Source organism: Carlito syrichta, unplaced genomic scaffold (genome assembly GCF_000164805.1).
Source record: "Carlito syrichta isolate Samal-C Ts95f unplaced genomic scaffold, Tarsius_syrichta-2.0.1 Scaffold165773, whole genome shotgun sequence".
Taxonomy (NCBI): Eukaryota; Metazoa; Chordata; class Mammalia; order Primates; family Tarsiidae; genus Carlito; species Carlito syrichta.
Window position 1 is genome coordinate 254,824 of NW_007109869.1, and position 24,036 is coordinate 278,859.

Sequence of the window (24,036 nt, forward strand, 5' to 3'; positions counted from 1 at the left end):
AACAGAATTAAGTGAAATTGAAATTTTAAAAAACAATACAAATTATCAATGAAACAGAAAGTTGGATCTCTGAAAAGAAACAAAGTTGATAGACCATTAACTAGACTAATAAGAAACAAAGATAAAAAGTTCAAATTAGTACAATCAGAAATACAAATGAAGACATTACGACTGATTTGATGGAAATTCAAAAGATCATCCTAGACTATTATGAACACCTTTATGCAAACAAATTGGACAATCCAGAGGAAATGGATAAATTCCTGGAAATGTGCAACCCTGCCCCACCCCCCCATGCTTGAATCAGGAAAAAGTAGAAACCCTGAACAGACAAAAAATCAGCAGTGAGATTGAAATAGTAATTAGAAGTCTCTCAACAAAAGTCAAGGACCTGATGTGCACACAGCTGAATTCTACCAGACTTCTAAAGAACTGGTGCCAATTTTACTGAAGCTATTCCACAAGACTGAAGAGGAGAGAATCCTCCCTACCTCATTCTATGAGGCCAGTATCACTCTGATATCAAAACCAAAAAAGGACACAGCAAAAAAAGAAAACTACACACCAATATTCTTTATGAACATGGGTATAAAAATCCTCAACAAAATATTAGCAAACTATATTCAACAGCACATAAGAAAATAATACATCATGAACAAGTAGGTTTTATCCCAGGGATACAAGGGTTGTTCAACATACACAGTCAATGAATGTGACCCACTACATAGATAGAATTAAAAACAAAGTCATATGGTCATTTCAATAGACACAGAGAAAGGATTTGATAAAATCCAGCATCCCTTCATTATAAAAAACCATCAGCAAAACAGGCATAGAGGGAACACTCCTCAAAATAATAAAAGCCATATATGACAAACCCATAGCCAATGTCATCCTAAATGGAGAAAGGTTGAATGCATTTCCCGTCAGATCTGAACAAGGCATGGAGACCCACTTTCACCACTCCTATTAAACATAGTACTAGAAGTCCTAGCCAGAACAATCAGGCAAAATAAAGAAATAATGATATCCAAATTATAACCCCAAAAGATCACATTATCTCAGTATGCAGACGATATGTTCTTATACCTAGAGAATCCTAAAGAATCCTCAAAAAAGACTCTTGGTCTTCAGAAATGAATTTGGTAAAGTTTTAGGATACAAAATCAACACATGCAAATCAGTAGCGCTGCTACACACCAATAATAATCAAGCTGATAATCAAGTCAAGAGCCCAACTTTATTTATAATAGCAACCAAAAAGCTAAAATACCTAGGAATATATTTAGCAAAAGAGATGAAAGATCTCTACAAGGAGAACTACAAAACTGTAATGAAAAAAATTATAGAGGATACAAACAAATGGAGAAGCATATCATGTTCATGGATTGGAAGAATCAACATTGTTTAAATGACCATATTAACCAAAGTAATCTATAGATTCAACACAATCTCTATCAAACTACCAAAGTCATTTTTCACAAAATGAGAAAAAGAAATCCTAAAATTCATATGGAACCAAAAAATAAAATAGCAAAAGATATTCTAAGCAAAAAAAAAAACAAAGTTCAAGGCATCACATTACCTGACTTCAAATTATACTACAAGACTGTAGTAACCAAAACAGCATGGTACTGGTACAAGAGCAGATATAGGGGCAAATGGAACAGAACAGAGAATCCAGAAATTAACTCAAATACCTACAACCAACTGACCATTGACAAAGCAGAAAAAATGTACACTGGGGAAAGGACACCCTATTCAACAAATGGTATGGAAAACTGGATAGCCACATGCAGAAAAATGACTTGATCCCTATCTCTCCCCATAAATAAAAATGAACCCGAGATGGATTAAAGACTTAAATGTCAGATCTGAAACCATAAAAATCCTAGAAGAAAACCTAGGAAAAACTCTTCTGGACATCAGCCTTGGCAAATAATTTATGACTAAACCCAGAAAAGCAAATGCAACAAAAACAAAAATAAATAAGTGGGACTTAATTAAGCTAAAAAGATTTTGCACCTTAAAAGGATTCATCGACAGAACAAATAGGCAACCTACAGAATAATAGAAGGTATTCACAAACTATACATCTGACAAAGGACTAATATATGGAATCTGCAAAGAATTCAAACAAATCAGGAAGAAAAAAAGCAAATGACCCCATTAAACAGGGACAAACAATAGGAACAGACATCTCTCTAAAGAAGATACACAAATGACCAACAGACATATGAAAAATGATCAACATCACTAATCATCAGGGAAATATAAATCAAAACCACAATGAGATACTACCTTACATCAGTCAGAATGGTCATCATTAAAAAAAAAACAAAAACAATAAACGCTGGCACAGAAGCAGAGAAATAGAATGCTTATATACTGTTGATGGGAGTGTAAACTAGTACAACCTCTATGGAAATCGGTATGGCGATCTCTCTAAGAACTGAAAGTAGATCTATCATTTGATCCAACAATCCTACTACTAGGTATATACCCAAAGAAATAGAGATTGTTCTATAAAAAAGACACATATTTATTGCAGCACAATTCACAATGGCAAAGATGTGAAATCAATCTAAATGCCCATCAGTCGATCAGTGGATAATGGAAATCTGGTATATATACACTATGGAATACTACTCAACTATCAAAAAGAATAAAATAATATATTTTGCAGCAACTTGGATGGAATTGGAGAACATCATCCTAAATGAACTAACTCAAGAACAGAAAACCAAACACCGCATATTCTCACTTATAAGTGGGAACTAAACTAAGTATCTGCAAAGACATACAGATTGGTGTAAGGGGTACTGGAGACTCAAAAGCAGGATGGGGTGGGTTGGAGGAAAGAAAATCACCTATGGGGTACAATGTGCATAGGTGGGGGTGGTGGGTACACTTAAAGCCCAGACCAAAAACCATTTGTATCTCCTAAAGCTATTGAAAGAAAGAAAAAAAAAATGAGATGACAGATGACAGAATTGGCATAAGGATAGAAATATAGATGAATGGATTAGAATTGAGAATGCAGAAATAAACACTTACATTATTGTTCATTGATTTTTTATAATGGTGTCAGACAATTCAACGGGGAAGAATTGTCAACAAATGGGAAACAACAAATGGGGAAAATCTTTTCAACAGGAATTCCACATGCAACAGAAGAAAGTAGGGCCACACACCACATACAAAAATTAACTCAAATCAATCAAAGCTCTCAATCTAAGAGCTAAAACCACAAAACACTCAGAGAAAAAAAAAAGCATAAGCCTTCACGATCTTGGATCAGGTATGACTCCAGAAGCACAGACAACACAAGAAAAAATGGTAAAATGGAATTCACCAAAGTTTTAAAAAATGTGCATCAAAGGACACCATCAAGACAGCAAGCAGACAACCCATAGAATGGGGGAAAATAATTGAAAATCATATATCTGATAAGAAACTGAATCCAGAATGTATAAAGAACCCTTACAACTCAATTTTAAAAATGATATAAGCCCAACTTATATCAACTTATATCAAGAGGCTTTCTTACTCTCATATCTTTGCTCCTAACAAGATAAGCCTAACCACATCCAGCAAGTGATAGGCTGGGGTTGGGGTGTGGCTGAAGATGAATCAGAACCATAGATCTTTCTTGAGTTGAGGTCTCACTCTGTCATCCAGCAGGAGTGCAGTGACATGCTCACAGCTCACTGTAGCCTCAACCTCCTGAGCTCAGGAAATCCTTCCTTCTCAGTCTCCTGCATATCTGGTATGCATCATCACACCCAAATTTTTTTTTTTTTTTTTTTGGTAGAGATGAGGTCTCACTATGTTGCCCAGGCTTGGTTCAAACTTCCAGGCTCAAGTGAGTCTCCTGCCTTGGCCTCCCAAAGTGCTGGGATTATAGACATGAGCCACCGCAGTGGGTTTCTTTGTTTTTCCACCAAAGGCTGATAAGTAACTCCTTTCCCTCTAAGTGATTCCCTCTAGGTGATGAGGTAGATGTAATCAAATGATATAAAAGAGGAAAAAGTACATGGGAGGGCAGGTGGGGTGAGGCAAGTCTTACTGTGTGCAGGGTTATAAATCCAACAGTGTCCCCTAAGCTCATGCTCTTTCCTCAGGTAGCAGTTTCAGAAAACATCATTGCTCAGGTCTCATCCTCTATAAAGGGGAGCATGCGCCTTCTTGGTCAACCATTAGAGTCCACAATGCCAAGATTTCGGTCCAACTGCTTCCTAGAATCTAGCGGAGAGGAGGAGAGTTCTGCCCACACTACCTCACTTTTTCTCCCCATTTCACAGTGAGAGAGACTTGTGTCCAGCGCTCAAGAACTGAATAGTCACACTGGGAGTATGACTACACTTAGGATCCATATGCACAGAATGAATGGTCTTCCCCCAACACCCATGCGGCTGTTCCTTCCTTCATCTGGGTATCTGCTGGAGTGCCGTCTCCTCAGAGAGAACTTCTCTGACCAAAGCCAGCTCTACCTCCACCCCATCACCATAGATCCCCTTCCCCAGATTTATCTCCATTACACCTACCACTCTCCGTGGCATCCAATACTGGTCTAGTTGCCTACTGTCCATCTCCACCACTGAAACTGATACAGATTTTTCGGGTCAGCCTGGGCTTCAAGAATGTCAACTCAGTGGTTTAGCCAGCCAAGCACCAGAGAGGGCCTTCTTGGGGGGCTGGTAAGCCTAACCCCAGAAGTGTTTGCTTTAATGGGCTAGCAAGCTAAGCCCTGAGAGTGTTGCTGGTTTGGTGGGCTAGCAAGCCTAGCCCCTAGAGTGTCTCAGCTTAGGAGTTTCACCTTCCTCCAGCAGCTTTCCTGTTCAGCCAGCTGCATCAGCTGGCAAGCCAGCTCCTGGGGTGCATGGCTCTTTAGCTTCTATGATCTTCTGCAGCTCTTCAGGTCACAGCTATTCAGGGTGGAGGTTCTTGTCTCATGCCCAGGAAGAATGAGGGATATAGACAGAGAGAGAGTGAGAAAGGAGGATTTATTGAGAGGACACAAAACTCTCACAGTGGGAGCCCACCCAAAGGGATTGATTTGGTGCTGAAACCTGGTGCTTATATAGCCCTAAGACTGAGCCGATTGCCTAACACTAGCTGTGAGCTGATTGGTCCACACTTAGCTGTTCTGATTGGTCAGTACTAAGGACTAAGCTTAGCTGAGCTGATTGGTTGCTTTTTGATCCTAGCAGTGAGCACTTAAGCTCTAGCTTAAGAGATTCACAGGGAGCTTGTTTACCAATGCTGAGAGACCTGCTGGGAGTTCACTACACTGTTACCAGAGGACCCATCTGTCTGTCTAGCCTTTTCTAGCTATCTCCTGTCTCAGGACATCAACTCCATAATGGGGGAATGCTGTCAGGTTTCTTCACTGTTGTGTTGTCAGCACCAGGGCAGTGCCTGGCATAGAGTCGCCCTACTTCCATAATTGTTTCCTAAATAAATGAAATAAAAGAGCTGAGTAAGTAGCTAAGAGAAAAAATAAGTTGAAGTATCTTACCATATGACCCAACAGTCCCACTCTGAGGTATCGATCAAAGTGAAACAAAAGCTTGTGTTCCTGCAAAAACCTGTATGTGAATGTTTATAGTAGCTCTATCTTTATTAGGCAAAAACTGAAAACAATTCAAATGTCCTTCAGCTTGTGACTGGATAAATTATTCCAGCCTATTCAGCAATACAAGGGGACAAACCACTGGTTCACGAAACATAGGTAAATCTCAAATGCATCATGCTAAGTAGAAAAATCCAGACTCAAAAGTCTACGTAATGTATTATATCAACTCCACAGCTATATGACATCCTATAGACATAACTGTGAGGATAGAAAACAAAGGGACAGAAAAGAAGACAGCAGTGATCAGAGGCTGTGGATGGGGGAAGTGCTGACTACAAAGCAACCTGAGAGAACTTACTGGGTGGTGACACTAGCCTATATGTTGACTGCAGTGATAGTCACATGAGTCTGTGTTTGTCAAAACTCACAGAACTACACACTCAAAAGAGTGAATTATGCCTCCAAAAACTTATATATGAATAGGATTTCTGTTTAGATTTTTAGAAAGAAACTTGATCATGTATGAAGTTAAATAAAATTCTATGACTCTAATAAAATAAAACAAGTCATGGCAGAGTGCAGTGGCTCACGCAGCACTTTGGAAGGCGGAAGTAAGAGGATTTCCTGAGCCCAAGGGGTTCAAGACCAGCCTGGGAAACTTGTTGAGACCTTGTCTCCACAATAAATCAAAAAAATTAGGCAGGTGTGGTGGTGCACACCTTTCAGCTACTTGGAAGGCTGAGACAGAAGGATCACCTGAGGCTCTGGTGACAGTGAGCATGCCACTGCACTCCAGCGTGGGTGACAGAATGAGGCTCTGGCATAAATAAAACAAAATAAAATGTCATATCACATCGCTTCCCTGCTCACGCTTGGCAAGTGTGGTCTGTCCAACCTAGCCCTTCAACACACATCTATCTGACCTCATTGCTGCCCACTCTCCCGTCCTTTCACCCCAGCTGCATTGCTCCTCCTGAAACATTTTATTCCTTTGCCCATAATGCTCTTCTTCAACATCTTCGTTGCTACTCCTGTAGCTTTTGCCCAAATATCACTTTATCAAGAGGTCTGTCTCTCTCTCCCTCTCTCTCTCTCTCTCTCTCTCTCTCTCTCTCACATGCGCTCACTCTCTCCACGCCCACCCATATTTCCTATTCCCCAAACTCTTCTTTATTTTCTCCATAGCCCTTCTCTTGCATTCATTTTGGATTGTATTTTCTGCTTGCATACACTAGAAGGTAAACCTTATCTTTATCTACTTTCATCACTTTAATTTCCTAAAACAATTCCCAGAGCATGCATGGTAAGTGTCCTAAATACATGTTGAATGAATGAGTGAATCAGTGGAGGAAGGGAGAGAAGGACAAAGGGAGGAAAGCTGGATGGATTGTATGGTGTGGTGAATCTGATTTTCTCTCTTAGAGAATTTGAATACAAAACACAAAGTGAGCGTGAGTAGCAACTGTAACAGTACGAACAGAGACAAGGGCAACAGATTCATGAAAAGGATGGAGCGCTACATTAGGAGGCATGGATACTTGCTTATTTGAACCACTTGTTGAGTCACTAGAGCAGCTGCTAAATCATACATATGATCAACAAACAGGTCATGTCTCTTAAGCAGCAATCCCCCTCTCCCTGGGGCATAGCTGAGGTCTAGCTCCCTTCCTGACTTCCCTGAGCATGCCTGCAATAACCCTCCTCTGCTAGGTATCCCCCTGAGTGTCACTCACTTTTCATTGCAACCTGAAACCTGCAGACCATCACTTGACTCCAAAGTTCCACATTATCATGGACTTGATCATTGTCCATTTTCCCTGCTCCGGTAAAGAGCACCCTCCCTCTCCATGTACCAGAGTCAGAAAAGATGGGAGCATGCAAGAGTAAAGCCACCCAAGCAGAGGGAGCCCCAGAATTTGGTCTGCCCCCAGGAGACTCCTTACACCGCCCTCCTCATAGCATTGGGGCAACTTATCTCTTCATGACCCTTAATTTTGCCGTGGCTGCACATCTTTCACCTCCTAAACTTTTTTTTTTTTGAGTCGAGAGTCTCACTCTGTCACCCAGGCTGGAATGCAGTGGCATGCTCATGGAAACCACAGCCTCAACCTGCTGGACTCAGGCGATCTTTCCACCTCAGCCTTCTGAGTAGCTGGAACTACAGGCACACGCCACCATGCCCGGCTAATTTTTTTATTTATTGTAGAGACGAGGTCTCATCAAGTTGCCCATAAACTTTGATCCACTCCATTCTGAGCTTCCCTTTTCTTAAGCCCCTCTGCTGAGTCCTCTGAAAATCAGCAGCAAACTCCCCTTAGCCTTAATCTCCTCTCTGAACCTCCTGCATCTTTGTGCTGTAAGTGGAACCCAACTTTCCCTTGAGGACGCTGCTTCCCTTGCAGCCTCTCCAGTGGTGGTTGTTTCTCTCCCCCTTCCCTTATTCCATGAGGGAAGGTGTCTTTCTTGCATTTCACCACCACCTGCAGACCATTCTCCTCCTTCCTCCCTAAACCTCTAACCTTGAAGCTCATGTCTTCTGATTCAACCTTCTTTGTGCCCCATTGCTATAATCTTCTACTCACATAGGTGTCCTTTCCTCTTTTCTAATCTGTACATCCAATGCTATAAATTTCCCTCTAAGCATCGCTTTTTTGCTTTTGCTTTTGATAAGTTACATTTTTATTTACTTCAAAATATTTTTACATTTCTCTTGAGATTTACTGCATTCTGAATGTTTGTGTTCCCCTAAGAGTCATATATTGAAACCTATGATTGGGTCATGAGGATAAAACCCTTTTAAATGGAATTTTTGCCCTTAGAAAAGAGGCACAAGAGCGCTTTCTTGTCCCTTTCACCATGTGTGGATGTTGTGAGAATCTGCTGTCCATGAAACAAACCCTCACCAGACACTGAATCTGCCAGTGTCTTGAGTTAGGACTTCCCAGCCTACAGAACTGTGTGAAATAAATTTCTTTTATGGATAAGCAACCCAGTTTATGGTGTTTGGGGACAGCAGCCTGCTTATTCAGGGACAATACAACAGCAATTTTCCTCTCTTTCTCCTGCATAGACTAAAACAGACTTTCTTTGACCCATGTGTTATTTAGTTTGAGATTTTAACTATCTTTCTATTATTGATTTCTAGTTGAATTCCATGTGCTGTGGGATTAAGCCTTTGTTAAGGTAAGTCTTATGGCCAGAATGTGTTGTATCTTGGTAAATCTCTCATGTGAGTATGTAAAGAATGTGTATTCTGCTGTTGCTGGGTGAAGTAGTCGACAGATGCCCATTTTTCTAGTTGATTAATGGTGCTGTTCAGTTCAACTACATCCTTACTGATTTTGTGCCTGCCAGATATAGCCTAGCTCAAAGTCCATGGTCAATCACTATCCTCACTCCCTTGCATACTCTCTCAACCTCCTGTCCCCTTTCTGTTGCTGTGTATGCACCTTGTCCATCTCCCCATATAAGCTGCACGTAGTTGGAGAAACACATACACCATGCTGGCTGGTATCTCTTTAAACTCATGACTGATAACTTCAGGTGGGCCATGTATGCTGCCGAGAAAACAGACTGACATTCCCTGCTCCCTCCATTCCACCTGCTTCTCGTGGGTGACTATTTCATGCCTTCTCATTTCTCTTCAAATCGCCAATATCTCCGCCTTAATACTCTCAGCAGGTGCCCTTGTTTTCTGTTCACTGAAACAGTAGAAGCTTCCATCACCATGTCTGCACTAGTACTCATGCCCACATACTCTGCCTCCAGGCCTTTTAACATCAATTATTTGTCTACACTGCTAGCAAACGTCAGTCCCTTCACTTCTGCAATAGACTCCTCTTGCTTACTCAGGGACAGCACTGTAGCAATTCTCCTCTCTTTCTCCTGAATAATAAATTTGTCCCTCTCTTTTATCTTACTCATCAGGACACAGACTTTTTTTTTTTCTTAAAATGGCAGTTGTTCTTTCCCAGGATAGCCATATGATCCTTTCTCTCTCCTGCCCTGGTCCTTACCAAATGACTCCTCTAGGGGATGCCTCCCCTGGATCCCCTATCTAAAATTGCAATCCCCCCCCCGCCGTGGTTGGCATAATCTAAGGTGACTCCTTGAGTAAGGGCAGAACTTGTTATTACTTGCTTCTAAGAATAAGATATAGCAGGCTCCACAAAATGATTTGGGGTGAGTTCCATCTTTATCAATTGCCTGGAATACTTTCAATAGGATTGGTATCAGCTCCTCCTTGTATGTTTTGTAAGATTCTGCTGGAAAGCCATCTGGTCCGGGGCTTTTTTTATAGGTAGTTTCCTTATGATATAGTTGATTTCCTGGGTTATTATTGGTCTATTTAGGGCCTCGATTTCTTCTTGTTTCAACCTGAGGAGGTTGTGTGACGTAAGACATCCTCCATTTCATTTAGGTTTCGAGTTTGTTTCCATACAGGTGTACATAGTAATCTCTGATAATCTTTTGTGCTTCTTCAGGGTCAGTGGTAACTTCCTCTTTTGCATGTCTGATTGTGTTTATTTGAGCTTTTTCTCTCTTTTTCTTGGTCAGTCTAGCTAGGGGGTCCATCAATCTTGTTTATCCTTTCAAAAAACCAGCTTTTGTTTTCATTGATTTTTTTTTTTTTTTTTTTTTTGTATTATATTTTGGTCTTCTATGTCCCGAATTTGGGTTTTCATTTTGGTGATCTGAATTCTTCTGCTGAAATTAGAATTTTGGTGGTCCTGCTTTTCCAGCTTCCTTAGGTGATTTGTTTGGCTGTTAACTTGTGATCTTTCCATTTTCATTCGTAGAGATATGAATTCCCCTCTTATGACTGTTTTCACGACATCCCACAGGTTTTGATGTTTCTTCATTTTCATTTGTTTCCAGGTATCTTTGAATCTCTGTTTTGATTTCCATTTTGACCCAGGAGTTGTTTAGCATCATGCTGTTTAGTATCCATGTCTTTGTGGGTTCTGGGGGAACTTTGTTGGTGTTGATATTGATTTGTATTCCACTGTGCTCTGAAAAGGTACATGGTAGAATGTCAATCTTATGAAATTTGTTTATGCTTGATTTATGACCAAGGATGTGGTCAATCTTAGAGTACATTCCATGTGGTGATGAGTAGAATGTATATTCTGTGGTTATTGGGTGGAGTGTTCTGTAGGTATCAATTAAGTCCATTTGGTCAAGCATTTAAGTCCATTGAGGTTCCAGATCTTGTTGACTTTTTGTCTTGATGATCTGTCTAGGGTTGTTAGTGGGGAGTTTAAGTCCCCGGCTATGATAGTGCTAGAGTCAATATCTTTTTTTAGTTCACCTAGAAACTGCTTCATGAAAGTTGGTGCTCCTATGTTGGGTGCATATATGTTTAGGATGGATATTTCTTATTGATGGGTTGAATCTTTTACCATTATGTAGTGACCTTCCACGTCTTTTTAAATTTTTGATAGCTTAAGGATATTTTGTCTGATATTAAGATTCCTGCTTTCTTTTGTGTTCCATCCACCTGAAATTTTGTTTCCCATCCTCTTTTTTTTTTTTTTTTCATATCTAATGGATTTTGTTGTCGTCTTGCTCCAACACCACAGAAAAAGTGGACCTGCAAGTTCCAGGCCTGTACCACCACAGCAAAACATAACCTACTTGAACATGTTTCTGCCCCATTCCCAGACCTACCAACAAGATAAATACATGTTATAATTTTTTTAAGAAAACAGAATAAATTAATAACTTAAATGATAGGCACCAATAGTGATTTGAAAAACTAAATGTCGCCAGGCTCAGTGGCTCAGCCTATAATCCCGAACCTTTGGGAGGCTGAGGTGAGTGGATTGCCTGAACCCGCAGGTTCGAGACCCACCTGGGCAGGCGAGACCTCATCTCTACAATACAAATCAAAAAATTAACCGGGCGTGGTAGCGCGTGCCTGTAATTCCGGCTACTCAGGAGGCCGAGCCGGAAGGATCACCGGAGCCCAGCAGGTCGAAGCGGCGGTGGCCGGGAGCAGCCACTGCACTCCAGTCTGGACGACAGAGTGAGACTCCAACTCAAAAAAAAAAAAGAAAGAAAAACTGAATGTCAATTTCAAGTGGTAACATGACAAGAGCTTGCAACTGTGCTTCTTCTATCCCATTTTCTCTTTTGGACAAACAACAATTCTGTGTGAAATAATTCTAAATTTCAAGACACAAGTAACCAACAAATACATGACAGCACACACCACCCTCGATGACAGCCTCACTCTCCAGTGGGCTCCCTCAGCAGGTAGCCCACCATGGTCCCAGGCCCCAAAAGACTCCTGAGGACAACCTCGCTGCCCCACATTTTTCAGATGAAGTCCTAGTCGGGGGAAGGACATGCTTATTTCCCCCTTAATTGGCACTCTTCCAAAACTCTGTCAAAGAGGTGGGGGTAGGGGGGGAGGCAGAGGCCACAGTATAGGCTGAAGACTAGCCCCGTGGCAGGTAAAGGGGCCAAAGGGCAGAAAAGCTGAGTCCGTGCTCCAATAACTTCAGAATGGTTGTGTTTTTGTACTAGGAATGGGTCATATTTTTATGGTTTCAAACGGATTAAGTACCAAAGTCAAGTTAGGGATGGGACGGAGTATGGGTGTTGCCGTCTCTGCTGGTCCAGATCCTTAAGAGAGACGTTATAGAGTAGGGAGTTCCCCTGAAGCAGCTGGGCATCGGCCGTGGGACCTCAGATTATGTAATCCAACCACCCATTTCACAGACAGCAAATCAAGGACCTAAGGAGACACCATCGCCCTCTTTCTCATTGTTCCCACTCAATTTTAACTTTGCAGGAATGAAGCTGGGAGTGGGTGAAGAAGGTTCCCTGGTAAGCCCCCAGAGGGACAAGCCCTTGTGTGAGCTCTGCTGGGTGAGAAGTCACCCTCTTTCTGGGATTTCAGTCCTTGCCAGGCTGCCAGGAGAGGTGAACTTTGACCCAAGGACAGGAAGAACCAGTTTTTAAAACTGAGATGACTCTTCCATTGCTGGGGGGTGGAGGGGCTGGGTACATGCTAGACATGGCTGCAACTTGGACCTTGTGAGCCAGGCTCACAACAGGATGATTTCTTCTCATCCATTTTTTCCTCTCTTCCCCTACACTCCCACCCTAAGAGTTTTGGTAGTTATAGGAGCCAAGGACTGGAAGGAAGCTTCCTGGGAGACTGGATTTGAACACCTCTGTCTCTGAAGACTCCAACTAGGTACAGTCACATCATGGAACACTCAGAACATGCTAACGTTTTCATGGGAGGACTCCAAAAAGACTGTGAACTGAGGGCATTAGTACCTGGGCCCACTTGTCTCCTACTGGGGCTACAAGGGAGGTAACAGTTAAAAGCTCTGCCATATGGGATCCCTCATAATGGGCCTTAACAGGACACGGTTAGGGCTGGGAAGAGTGAACCAGCACCCTGCAAACCTTGCTCAATGTAGCCACAATCACCACTACCATCTCACCTTGGTGAAACACCAGGCAGAGTCCCAGCACTTCTGAGTGGCTGAAACCATAATCCCTAAGGGCTTTTGTTTCCAAAACATGAGGCCCCCTCCCAAATATCTCCTTCTTCTTTCACTGGACCCAAGCCCTGCCCTCCTTCCCTGTAAAAAATCTGAACTATCCTCCTCTAAGCCTTATCTCAAGCACCCCCTTTTCCTAGAGCCCATCTTTCCTGATCTGTGCCCCAGTCTGCCTCTGGCACCAACTTCTTTGAGAAGTAGTCTTCACTTCCTCTGTACTTCATCAACATTTTAAGTCTCTCCCTCTCTCATGGCCATCACCACTGTCTCACATCCTTGATCTTTCTACCACTGATTGAGACTGCCTCAAGTCCAGGACAAGGTCTGATTAATCCCAGTGTCCTTGGGGCCTAAGCCCAGGGCCTGGCCACAGCAGCCTTGAGTTGATTTGAACTAATGCCAGTAGGAGAGGGGCGACTGCTGAGAAAATAATTCCTCCCAGGATGGGACTCAGAGAAGCCAGGCCGTTGGTCTGATGAAATGTGTGTGCACACAGGAGTTGAAAGAGGAATGGGAGCCAACCCCAGCAAACACGGTAGGGAATCATTAGTTTGGAAGAAGAAGGTCTGTTCACCCCAGGGCAGGTGAAACATCTGGTCTGTCTTATTGCCTCTGATGCTCTTGAAAATTTGGTCAAAAACTTTCACCATAAAAAAAAATTCAGATCCCCACTCCTTAAGCTTAGGAGAGAGAGCCTGGGGTGATGCCTTAACTCCTGTCCCTGCTGATTGGATGCCCTTTCAAGCCGTGGGAGGGGAGAAGATTGAGTCTAACATGGCACCTGGAATGCTAGGAAGCAACAGAGGGTGAGGTGAGTGAGGAGACACTCTGGGCCTGACACCAGGCCAGACTGGTTTCTGCTGGGACTTGGCAATACCCCAGCCCACTGGCAGAGGCCATCAACCCATTCTGTGTGGTACCCTAGGCCTGGCTCTGCCCTGTTCTCTCCCTTATCTTACCTGACATCCCCCAGCCCTTGTGTCACACTGCCACACTCACCTCCGCACACAATGCTCCCCTCGCACGATGTATCTTCTATCACTTTCTGTTCCATCCTGCATCCCCAGCTGCTTCCTTGGGCACTCCCTAGATCCTTTTGATGTGTCTCCCACTTGCTGCATGGCCTTACCCTGCCTCACATCCCATCAGGCTACCTCGGTGCTCTCCCCTACCATACTGCCATGCAGAAACTCACTTGCTGCACCACCCATGCACTGCCCCGTACCTGTTCCTGTCCCTGTTCCCTCTCAGTCCCTGCATCACCTCACTCACACCACACTCCCTCCCATAGCATCTCCCCCCACGCCATGCTGGCATCCCCTCAGCTTGGTCCAAGCCCTCTCCTTGGGGTGGAGGAGTGCTCAGGTCGGGTGGGAGGCCCTCCGGGGGGCTGGGGAAGAGGGCTACCCTCTAGCCCAGAGTGGTATCACAAGAGAGCAACAGAGTAGGCCTGCAGTTCTGGAGTTCTGGGGACCCTGATCCTGCAGTAACCTCATCCCTTGGCCTCCTGAGCTCTCCTGCACCCTGCTCCTTTCAGTTCCCTTCCTTTTGTTTCTCATGCTCTGCCTCTCCACCCCACAGCAGTTGCCTTGTCATGGCCTCAACCTGAAAGGGAAGGGATCATCTGCAGATATGAACTGCCCTTCTACATCTGGGGATTGAAGTTACTTGCCCCTCAAGACCACTTTTGGCCTTCCTTCTCAACTATTTCATCTTGTGGTGGTCTTGCTCCTCCCCTGATGATAAAAACAGGGATGAAAACATCCAAATCCATTTGGTCTGCTGGTCCTTGGCTCCCTGGGACAGTGAGATGACTTGTCTTCTTCTGGGCTTGAAGAAGAGGTAGCCCAGTGGCTGGAGGGAAGCGAGCTGAGGGCTGTGATCCAACGTGAGATGTGGAATCTGGCTCAGAGACCCAAACCTCCCTCCACATGTCTGGTAGACAGTCAGGTCTAAAGAATAGGAAGAGGCTGAAGGATGCTTTTTGGCAATAGCTCCTAACTAAAGTGGGTGGAGGCAAGGCCATTACTGATCAAAATCACAGGTGGGTCCCGAGCAGGCAGAGGAGATGCCTCAGTCGGGCCCTAACCTCCCAGGAGAAGGGTTCAGGGTCCCTGATGTCAAGTGTTTTGAAGGCCGAGAGAGGTAGAGTGGAGAGGTGGTGGGTGAAGGGCAGTTAGAAGAGGAGGGAGAGGAGAGAGAGGAAGGGCCAGCTGTGGAGGTGCTGCCTCCTGGCCCCTCCAGGCCCTGGTCTCACCCTCTTAATTTGAGACTATGAGTGTCCATTCTGGTGAGAGGAGTCATTTGGAGACAATATATTGTAGCCTCATGATATTTTATCCAATTTACCATTCTATGTCTTTTCAGTGGTGCATTTAGTCCATTCACATTCAGGCTAATTATTGAGATGTGAGAGTTTATTCCTGTCATGTGGTTCTTATAGAGTTTGTTGTTGTTGCTGCTGTTTGTTTATTGTCTTTCTTTTGATTTTTGAGTTGGTTCATGTGTGTTTTCAATCTTTTTCCTGTATTCTTGTGAAGAGCATTGTTGTTCTTTTTTTCCTTTTTTCTGTGTTTAATACTTTCTTAAGTGTTTCTTGTAGAGTTGGTCTGGAGGCAGCATAAACTCTTAGGGATTGAATGTCTGGGAAAGATTTTAATTCCCATCACTTGATGAAAATTAGCTTAGCTGGGTAGGTAATTCTTGGTTGAAATTGTTTGTCTTTGAGTACTTTGAAGACTGGGCTCCAAACTCTCTTAGCTTGAAGTGTTTCTGTAGATAAGTCTGCTGTTATTCTAATTGGTCTTCCCCAGTAGGTAGTCTGACCTTTTTCTCTTGCTGCCCTTAGGATTTTTTCTTTTATACCTACTTTGTGTAGGTGAATTACTATGTGTCTGGGAGGAGTTGGTCTTCTCATTTGTTGTCTTACAGGAGTTCTCTGAATCTCTTGTGTTTGAATGTTCACAACACTGATAAGATGAGGGAAGTTTCCTTGTATAATTTCATGGAATGGTTGTTCCAGGGTGGTCTCTATCTCTCTATCTGCCTCAGGGATTCCTATTAATCTTAGGTTTGGCCTCTTGAAATAATCACTCATCTCTTGGGGATTTTGTTTTGTCTTTTTAAGCTTTTTTTCTATGTTTTTTAACAATTTGGGTTAGTTCCATATTTTGGTCCTCAAGTTCTGAGATTCTTTCTTCTGCTTGGTTAATTCTGCTTTCCATGCTTATCAGTTTGTTGTTTATTTCATTCACTGTATTCTTTATTGCTGTTATCTCAGTTATCAAAACCTTCATTCTTCCTTCTTGTCTCTCCTCATTTCTATTTATTCCCTCTATTAATATCCTGATATATGGGTTTGTGGTTTGACCAGTCATTCTGGGGGCTCTTCGTTGTTTGAGTTCTGGAGTGTGTATTCTCAGTGGCTGACCTCCCAGGGGTTTCTGTGAGACTCATATTCTTCCTTTGGTTTGTTTTCATTCGTGTAGGACCCCCCCTTTTATTGCCTCTTCTTTAATTTTGTTGTTCAGTGATGGGGAGATAACTTTTATTTCTTTTTTCTCAATCTCCTATTCTTCCTCATGTAGATCCTTTGGTTTTGTTCAGTTCTGAAACTGTACTAAGAGTGAGAGCTTGTGCTTTTTGCAGTTTTGAGATTTAATTGAGGGGGGGTGCCGTGATTCAGAAGCTATCTGCAGATCCCAATATCCACTGACAGGTGTGTGGGCCCCTTAGAACGCACTTCCCTCTGCCTTACACTCTGTCTATGCAGTGGGGGTGTCTATTTACCCCCTGAAAACAAAATGAGAAAAGAAAGGGGAAAAGAATGGAAAAATAAAAGAGGAAGATGAAAGGGAGGTTGAAAGAGAGAAGAAGAAGAGGGAAAAAAGACAGGCATACCAACTAACAAATAAACAAAGAGACAAACAAAGACAGAAAAATAAAAAAAGACAAAAGCATGCAATCATACAAACAAACAAAAACCCTACTGTTAGTGTACTCTTCCTAAAAAGTACCCATACATAAGCAGAAAATCTAAAAAGAAAAAAACAATTAAAATAACAGAAACAAAGCAAGTACAAAAACAGAATGAGAGAAGAAAAAAAAACCTAAAAACTAAAACAAAAAACAAGCAAGAAAAAACCCTCACTCTCTGGCAGGTTCTGTGAGTCCAGGTTCCTTCTTTTAGGCTTCAGCCTTAAGGAGCAACTCTGGTCTCCAGCCCCTCCACTCCACTCTCAGCACAGGCTGATAGGATTGCTCTCATCATGGGTTAGATGCCCCACGGACTACTGTAGGAGGAGGATGGATCAGATTCAGACTCACCCTACTTGCTGCTGCTGTCAAGTCTCCCAATCATATCTGACTTGCCTGTTCCTGTTCCAGGATGGGGGAAGGGCATCTGTTTCTCCGAGTCTGATAAGATAACAGCCTCTGGGTCCTAAGATGGAGGCTGAGAGGAGCTGGGCAGGGCAATGCAAGTCTCTGCCCAGTCCCTGGACTGAGAAGATGGTGCCCATAGGAATCCCATCACCGGTGTTGGAGCTTTATTCCAGATTGATACCCAAACTGGGTAAAGACTCAACAAAGAAAAAGAACTACAGGCCAATATCCTGGATGAACATAGTTGTTAAAATTCTCAACAAGACTCTAGCAAACAGATCCAACAACACATCTCAAAAATCATCCACCATGACCAAGTAGGCTTCATCCCCAGGACACAGAGCTGATTCAACATCTGCAAGACCGTAAATGTAATTAAACACATCAACAGATGTAAAGATGAAAACCACATGATTATATCATTAGATGCGGAAAAAGCTTTTGATAAAATCCAGCACCCTTTCTTGATAAAAACCCTCAAACAACTAGGTATAGATGGAACATACCTCAAAATAGTAAGAGCTATCTATGAGAAACCCACAGCCAACATACTGCCTAGTAGACAGAAATTGGAACCACTTTCCCTGAAAATCGGAACACGACAAGGATGACCACTCTCACCCCTACTGTTAAACACAGTATTGGAAGTCCTAGCTAGAGTAATCAGACAAGAGAAGGAAATACGGGGTATACAAATAGGAAAAAAGGGAGTTAAGTTATCCTTCATTGCAGATGACATTTGATCCTATACCTTGAAAACCCCAGAGAATCTGTCAAAACCCTCCTTGCACTGATAAAGAACTTTGGCAACGTCTAAGGGTATAAAATAAATATACAATAGACAATCATATTTCTATATACCAATGACAAACAAACAGAACCCAAATAAAAAGCACAATCCCATTCACAATAGCCACCAAAAAAATGAAATGCCTTGGCATCTTCCTAACAAGGTAAGTCAAAGAGCAAGAGAAGTCAAAGAACTTTATAATGAAAACTACAAAATCAAAGAAATCAAAGATGACACAAACAAATGGAAAAATATTCCATGCTCACATATTGGAAGAATCAACCTTGTTAAGATGTCCATTCTACCCAAGGCCATCTACAGATTTAATGCAATACCTATTAAATTACCAGCAGCATTATTCTCAGACCTGGAAATGATAATACAGGAATCCATGTGAAAGCATAAATGACCAAGAATAGCCAAAGCAATCCTCATCAAGAAAAACAAAGCGGGAGGTATCACACTCTCAGACTTTAAACTTTACTGTAAAACTACAATAATCAAAACAGCCTGGTATTGGTACAAGAACAGGCATATAGACCAATGGAACAGGACAGAGATTCCAGAAGCAAAATCTCAATTTCTCAACCAATATATCTTTGACAAAGGCTCCACGAGCAACCACTGGGGAGAGAAGAACCTATTTAGTAAATGGTACTGGGAAAACTGGCTGACTACATGCAGAAGATTAAAGCAAGATCCCTATCTATCACCATACACAAAAATCAACTCTAAATGGATCAAAGACCTAAATGTAAAACCTCAAACTATAAGAAACTTAGAATATCCAGGAGACACCCTTATGGAAACTGGAACTTGCATAACCAATTCCTGATCAAAAACCCAAGTGCCCATGCCATAAGAGATAAGATAGACCAGTAGCACCTCATCAAACTGACAAGCTTTTACAAAGCCAAAGAAACCATCAAGAGAGCAGGGAGACAGCCCTGGACTGGGAAAAATATTTCCCAAAAGTGTATCTGACAAAGGCCTAACATCTAGAATCTATAAGGAACTCAAATGTGCCAAAAAGAAAAAAACAAACAGCCCCATTACAAAACAGGCAAAAGATATAAATAGACACTTCTCAAAATAAGACATACAAGCAGGTAATAGATACATGAAAAAATGTTCAGCCTCACTAGTCATCAAAGAAATACAAATTAAAACTACATTGAGATACCACCTAACTCCAGTCAGGATGGCTATCATCAATAACTCAAAAAACAGCAGATGCTGGAGAGGATGCAGGAAAAGGGAACACTTCTACACTGTTGGTGGGAGTGTAAACTAGTGCAACCTCTGTGGAAAGCAGTTTGGTGACTCCTAAAAGGTCTAAAAATCTACCTTCCATACGACTCCGCAATCCCCCTACTGGGAATATACCCAAAGGAACTCAAATCACTCTTTGAAAAAGATACCTGCACTTGCATGTTTATTGCAGCATTTTTCACAATAGCAAAAACATGAAACCAACCATGCTGCCCATCAAAAGAGGACAGGATAAGAAAAATGTGATACATATACACGATAGGATATTACACAGCCATAAATAAGGGACAAAATTTTGAACTTCACAGCAACTTGGATGGACTTAGAGTCTATAATACTGAGTGATCTGTCACAGAAACAAAGAACTGAGTATCACATGTTCTCAATCATAAGCGGACCTTGAACAATTATCGTAATATTGTAAGAAAAGGACTGTCAGTAGTGGGAAATTGTGGGGCGGGGGAGTGTGTGCGAAATTGGCAGTCGTGGGATTCTGCTGGGGAGTGAGGCACACCTCATCAGCAAGGGTACACCTCATCAACCCTGAATTGTACCCCACATCTTTAAAATTAAAAATTTTTTTAAAATATATAGCAGGCTGGTCATTGTGGTTCATGTTTGTAATCTCAGAACTTTGGGAAGCCAAGGAGGAAAGATTGCTTGAGCCCAGAAGTTTGAGATCAGTCTAGGCAACATAGTCTTCACAAAAAAATCAAAAAAAGTAGTCTGGCATGTGGTATGTACCTGTTGTGCCAGCTACTGAGAGGCTGAGGAGGGAGAATTGCCTGAGTCTAGAAGGTCAAGGCTGCAGTGAGCAGTAATTGTGCCACTGTACTTCCCCCTGGGCGACAGAGTGAGACTCCAACTCAAAAAATATATACATATATATAGTAAAGGTAATGGAGTATCGCTTCCTTGTTTAGATTACATTCTATGGCAAGATGATGGGCTTTTACTGCCATAATTATGATACATTGTATAAGATGCCATCTTAGCAGACTAGAGCAAGAGATTTTCCTTGCTGGCTAAAGGAAGCAAGCTACCATGTTGAGAGATGGTTTGTGGTCCTGGAAGGCCTCCAGTGGATAATCATTCAAGAACAGGGGCCCTGACTCATGCAATCATAAATAAATAAATTCTGCCAATACCCTAACTGGGCCTGGAAGATGATTATGCTCCAATTTTCCAAATGAGAGCGTAACTGCCTTGACACCAGGCTTATGAGACCCTGCTCCGGTTAAGCCACGTCCAGATTCCTGGAGCCACAGAAATTTTGAGGTAATAAATGTGTATTGTTTTAAGCTGCTAAGTTTGTAGTGATTTTTTATGCAGAAAAATAGAAAAAGAACACACACTCAAACACTGTCTGTGATTCATTTCTATTTATTTTTTTTCACCTTAGCACTTACCTTTTAACATATGTTCTGTTTTATTTATTTACTATGTTCCCCCAAGACTCCTGAGTAAAATTTCCACTAAGACAGAGATTTTTGTCTATTTTTTCCCCACTATCATATTCTCAATGCCTTCAACAGTCTCAATAAATGTTTGCTGGGTGAATGAATACGTGAATGAATGCTAAATCCCACTACCTCAGCAAAGCTTACATATATCTCAGGGAGGTAAGATATATAAGAGGAATTGTTTACTTTGCTTTTTAACTTGTTGTTATGGAAATGTTTAAGCACTTATTCAAGAGTCAATGTGATGTGTTCATGTAACAGTTTCTTCTCATTCTGGGGGTAAATATAATTTCTTAGAGCAGCATCCTTCAAGGACTTTTAACTTGACTCACATTTTGAATATACTTTTGTCATCATGTCTCAATACATACTTATACACCCATACAAAGAATGGAATTTATTTTTTAAAAATTGTGTATTTAGTCTTCCATGTTTAAACTTCAGTCACCTTCAAAGTACTCTCCATTTGATGCAATGCACCTATCGAGATGCTTTTTCCACTGCTCAGAATAGTTTTTGAACTTCTCAGTTTTGATGCCTTTTAGTGATTCTGTCATTTTTTGTTTCACCTCCTCCATGTAGGCAAAGTTTTTCCTTTGAGGGCTTTTTTCATCTGGGGAAATAAGAATTTTTAAAAGTCACTAAGGGCGAGATCAGGTGAATAAGAAAGGTAGGCACAGGAGTCATGCTGTATTTGGTCAAAAACTGCTGAATACTCAGAGTGGTGTGGGCAGGTGTGCTGGTAAATTACCCATGATGAAATGGGCAAACACATTAAAAGAATCTCCAAAAAAATTCACTGAATCTGAACACAGCCTCACACAACAATGCTAGCTGGTACACCGAGGCTGATGGGTTCTTAGAACACTTACCTAGCAGGAGAAACCTATACTACAAAGGAGTTGCCCTTCAACATATAGTTCCGGGGTTTTTAGGGTTCCCCTTGTACATAATTGAAACAAATGCTTCACAGAGTAGTACTTTTTGTTTTAACATGTTCTGGTTTTTTTTTTCTTTTTTGAGTTGGAGTCTTTGTCAACCAGGATGCGGTGTAGGTGTAGTGGCATGATCATGATGATCACGGCTCACAGCAACCTCCACTTCCTTGGGCTCAGGTGATCCTTCCACCTCAGCATCCCAAGTGCTGGGACTACAAGCACACGCAATCATACCTGGCTAATTTTTTTGTTAATTTAAACAAGATGAGGTTTTGTTATGTTGCCCAGGCTGGTCTCGAACTCTTGGGCTCAAGCAATCTTCCTGCTTCAGCCTCCCAAAGTGCTGAGATTACAGGCATGAGCCACTGTGCTCAGCCCTTGCTCTGATTATTTCCCCTTCTGTTCCACTCCATTGTATTTCACTGAAAACAACAAAACTGGATGAGACCTGCTGATAGGTCTCCATGAAGACCAAAGCTCTCAGCAGCTCTTCTCCAGATTTGGATTGCTGTGGGTTTGACATTGTTCCTTCTGACAAACAGGGGAAGAGCACCTTTTCTGTGCTGCAGGGCAAGCAGAGGCATCTGTCTTAGCAGCTAGGAGAGCCGGTGGCAGAGGCAGCATTTTCTTGTGAAACTGACATCGAGTGAACCTGACTTGAGAGCCACCTGCCTCTGCTACAGCTGGGCCAGAGGATCAAGAGCCAGATGCTCAGTGTCATTAGTTTGTGTGAGTGTTCCTATATTTCAAAGACTCTGTAATATTCAAATAACTGTTACAACTAATCTTTAATCAAGGTCATGTTTCAGATGTCCAAACGGTCTGAGTCACCAGCAGTGGCCCTTGAATCTCTGAGTGTAAAGTGTTTAAAAGAATCTCTAAAACATTAGCCACCTTACAGGATTTCAAATGGCATACTTCATGAAGCTAATGAAAAATTAGGGTAAAGCACTTTTCACATAGAGCTAACTAATCAGTGAGCCCAGAAAACCTGATATTGATGAAGTGCCATCAAGTGATGGCATGAAATACCCCCTGAGGGCGAATTTGGATCTAATTTGCCTTTGCAAGCAGTTTTCTATTTATCCAGACATGAAATGACTCCTAAGAATGGTAGGTAATAAAGATACTGCCCTTCAAAACTGATTTAAAATGTATTTGTCACTATGAGAAAGCGTTTGGCAGTAATGGGAAACTGTCAGGGGAGGAAGGTGGGATTGGCAATTGAGAGAAACTGCTAGGGGAGGGAGGGGCATACCTCATCAACAAGGCTACCTGCGCAGTCAATGTTTGCATACCTAACCCTGAATTGTACCCCACATCTTTATAATAAAAAATAAATTAGCTGGGCTCGGTGGCTCAGCCTATAATCCCGCGCCTTCGGGAGGCCGAGGTGAGTGGATGGCCTGAGCCCGCGGGTTCGAGACCCGCCTGGGCGCGAGACCTCATCTCTACAATAAATCAAAAAATCAGCCGGGCGTGGTAGCACATGCCTGTCATTCCGGCTACTTGGAAGGCTGAGGCGGAAGGATCGCCGGAGCCCAGCAGGTCGAGGCAGCGGGGGCCGGGAGCGGCCACTGCACTCCAGTCTGGGCGACCGAGTGAGACTCCGACTCAAAAATAAATACATAAATAAATAAAATTAATAAATAAAATGTATTTGTCTTTTCTTTGATCGTGCAGTTTAAGAGAATTGTTTTTTAACCCCTTCTGAAGTCTTATTTCAGCAGTGCAACTGGAAGGGAGGAAAGTTACTGCCCTACTGCCCCTGCCTCCACCATTCCCCATGAGGGTTGAGGTGCCAGATAAGGGGAGGGGCCACTGGAATACAAGAACTGAGAACTCAGGGGCCAGTGAGGTCTGTCTCCAGCATTTCTTCCTGCTCTTTTTTATTCTCCTCTCCCCTTGGACCCTATGTCCCTGACCTTTCCTTTCAACTTTGTCCCTGTTTAGCTGTGATTTATTTTTCCTAGAGTCAGATGGCCTCAGCGCTCTTCCTTTTTGTTTCATTAATTGTTCCTATTTTGTGTCTTAGTCTTGTAGAGTCATACTGACGTTTCATGGATTTCTCTGCCAAGGTCATACTCCC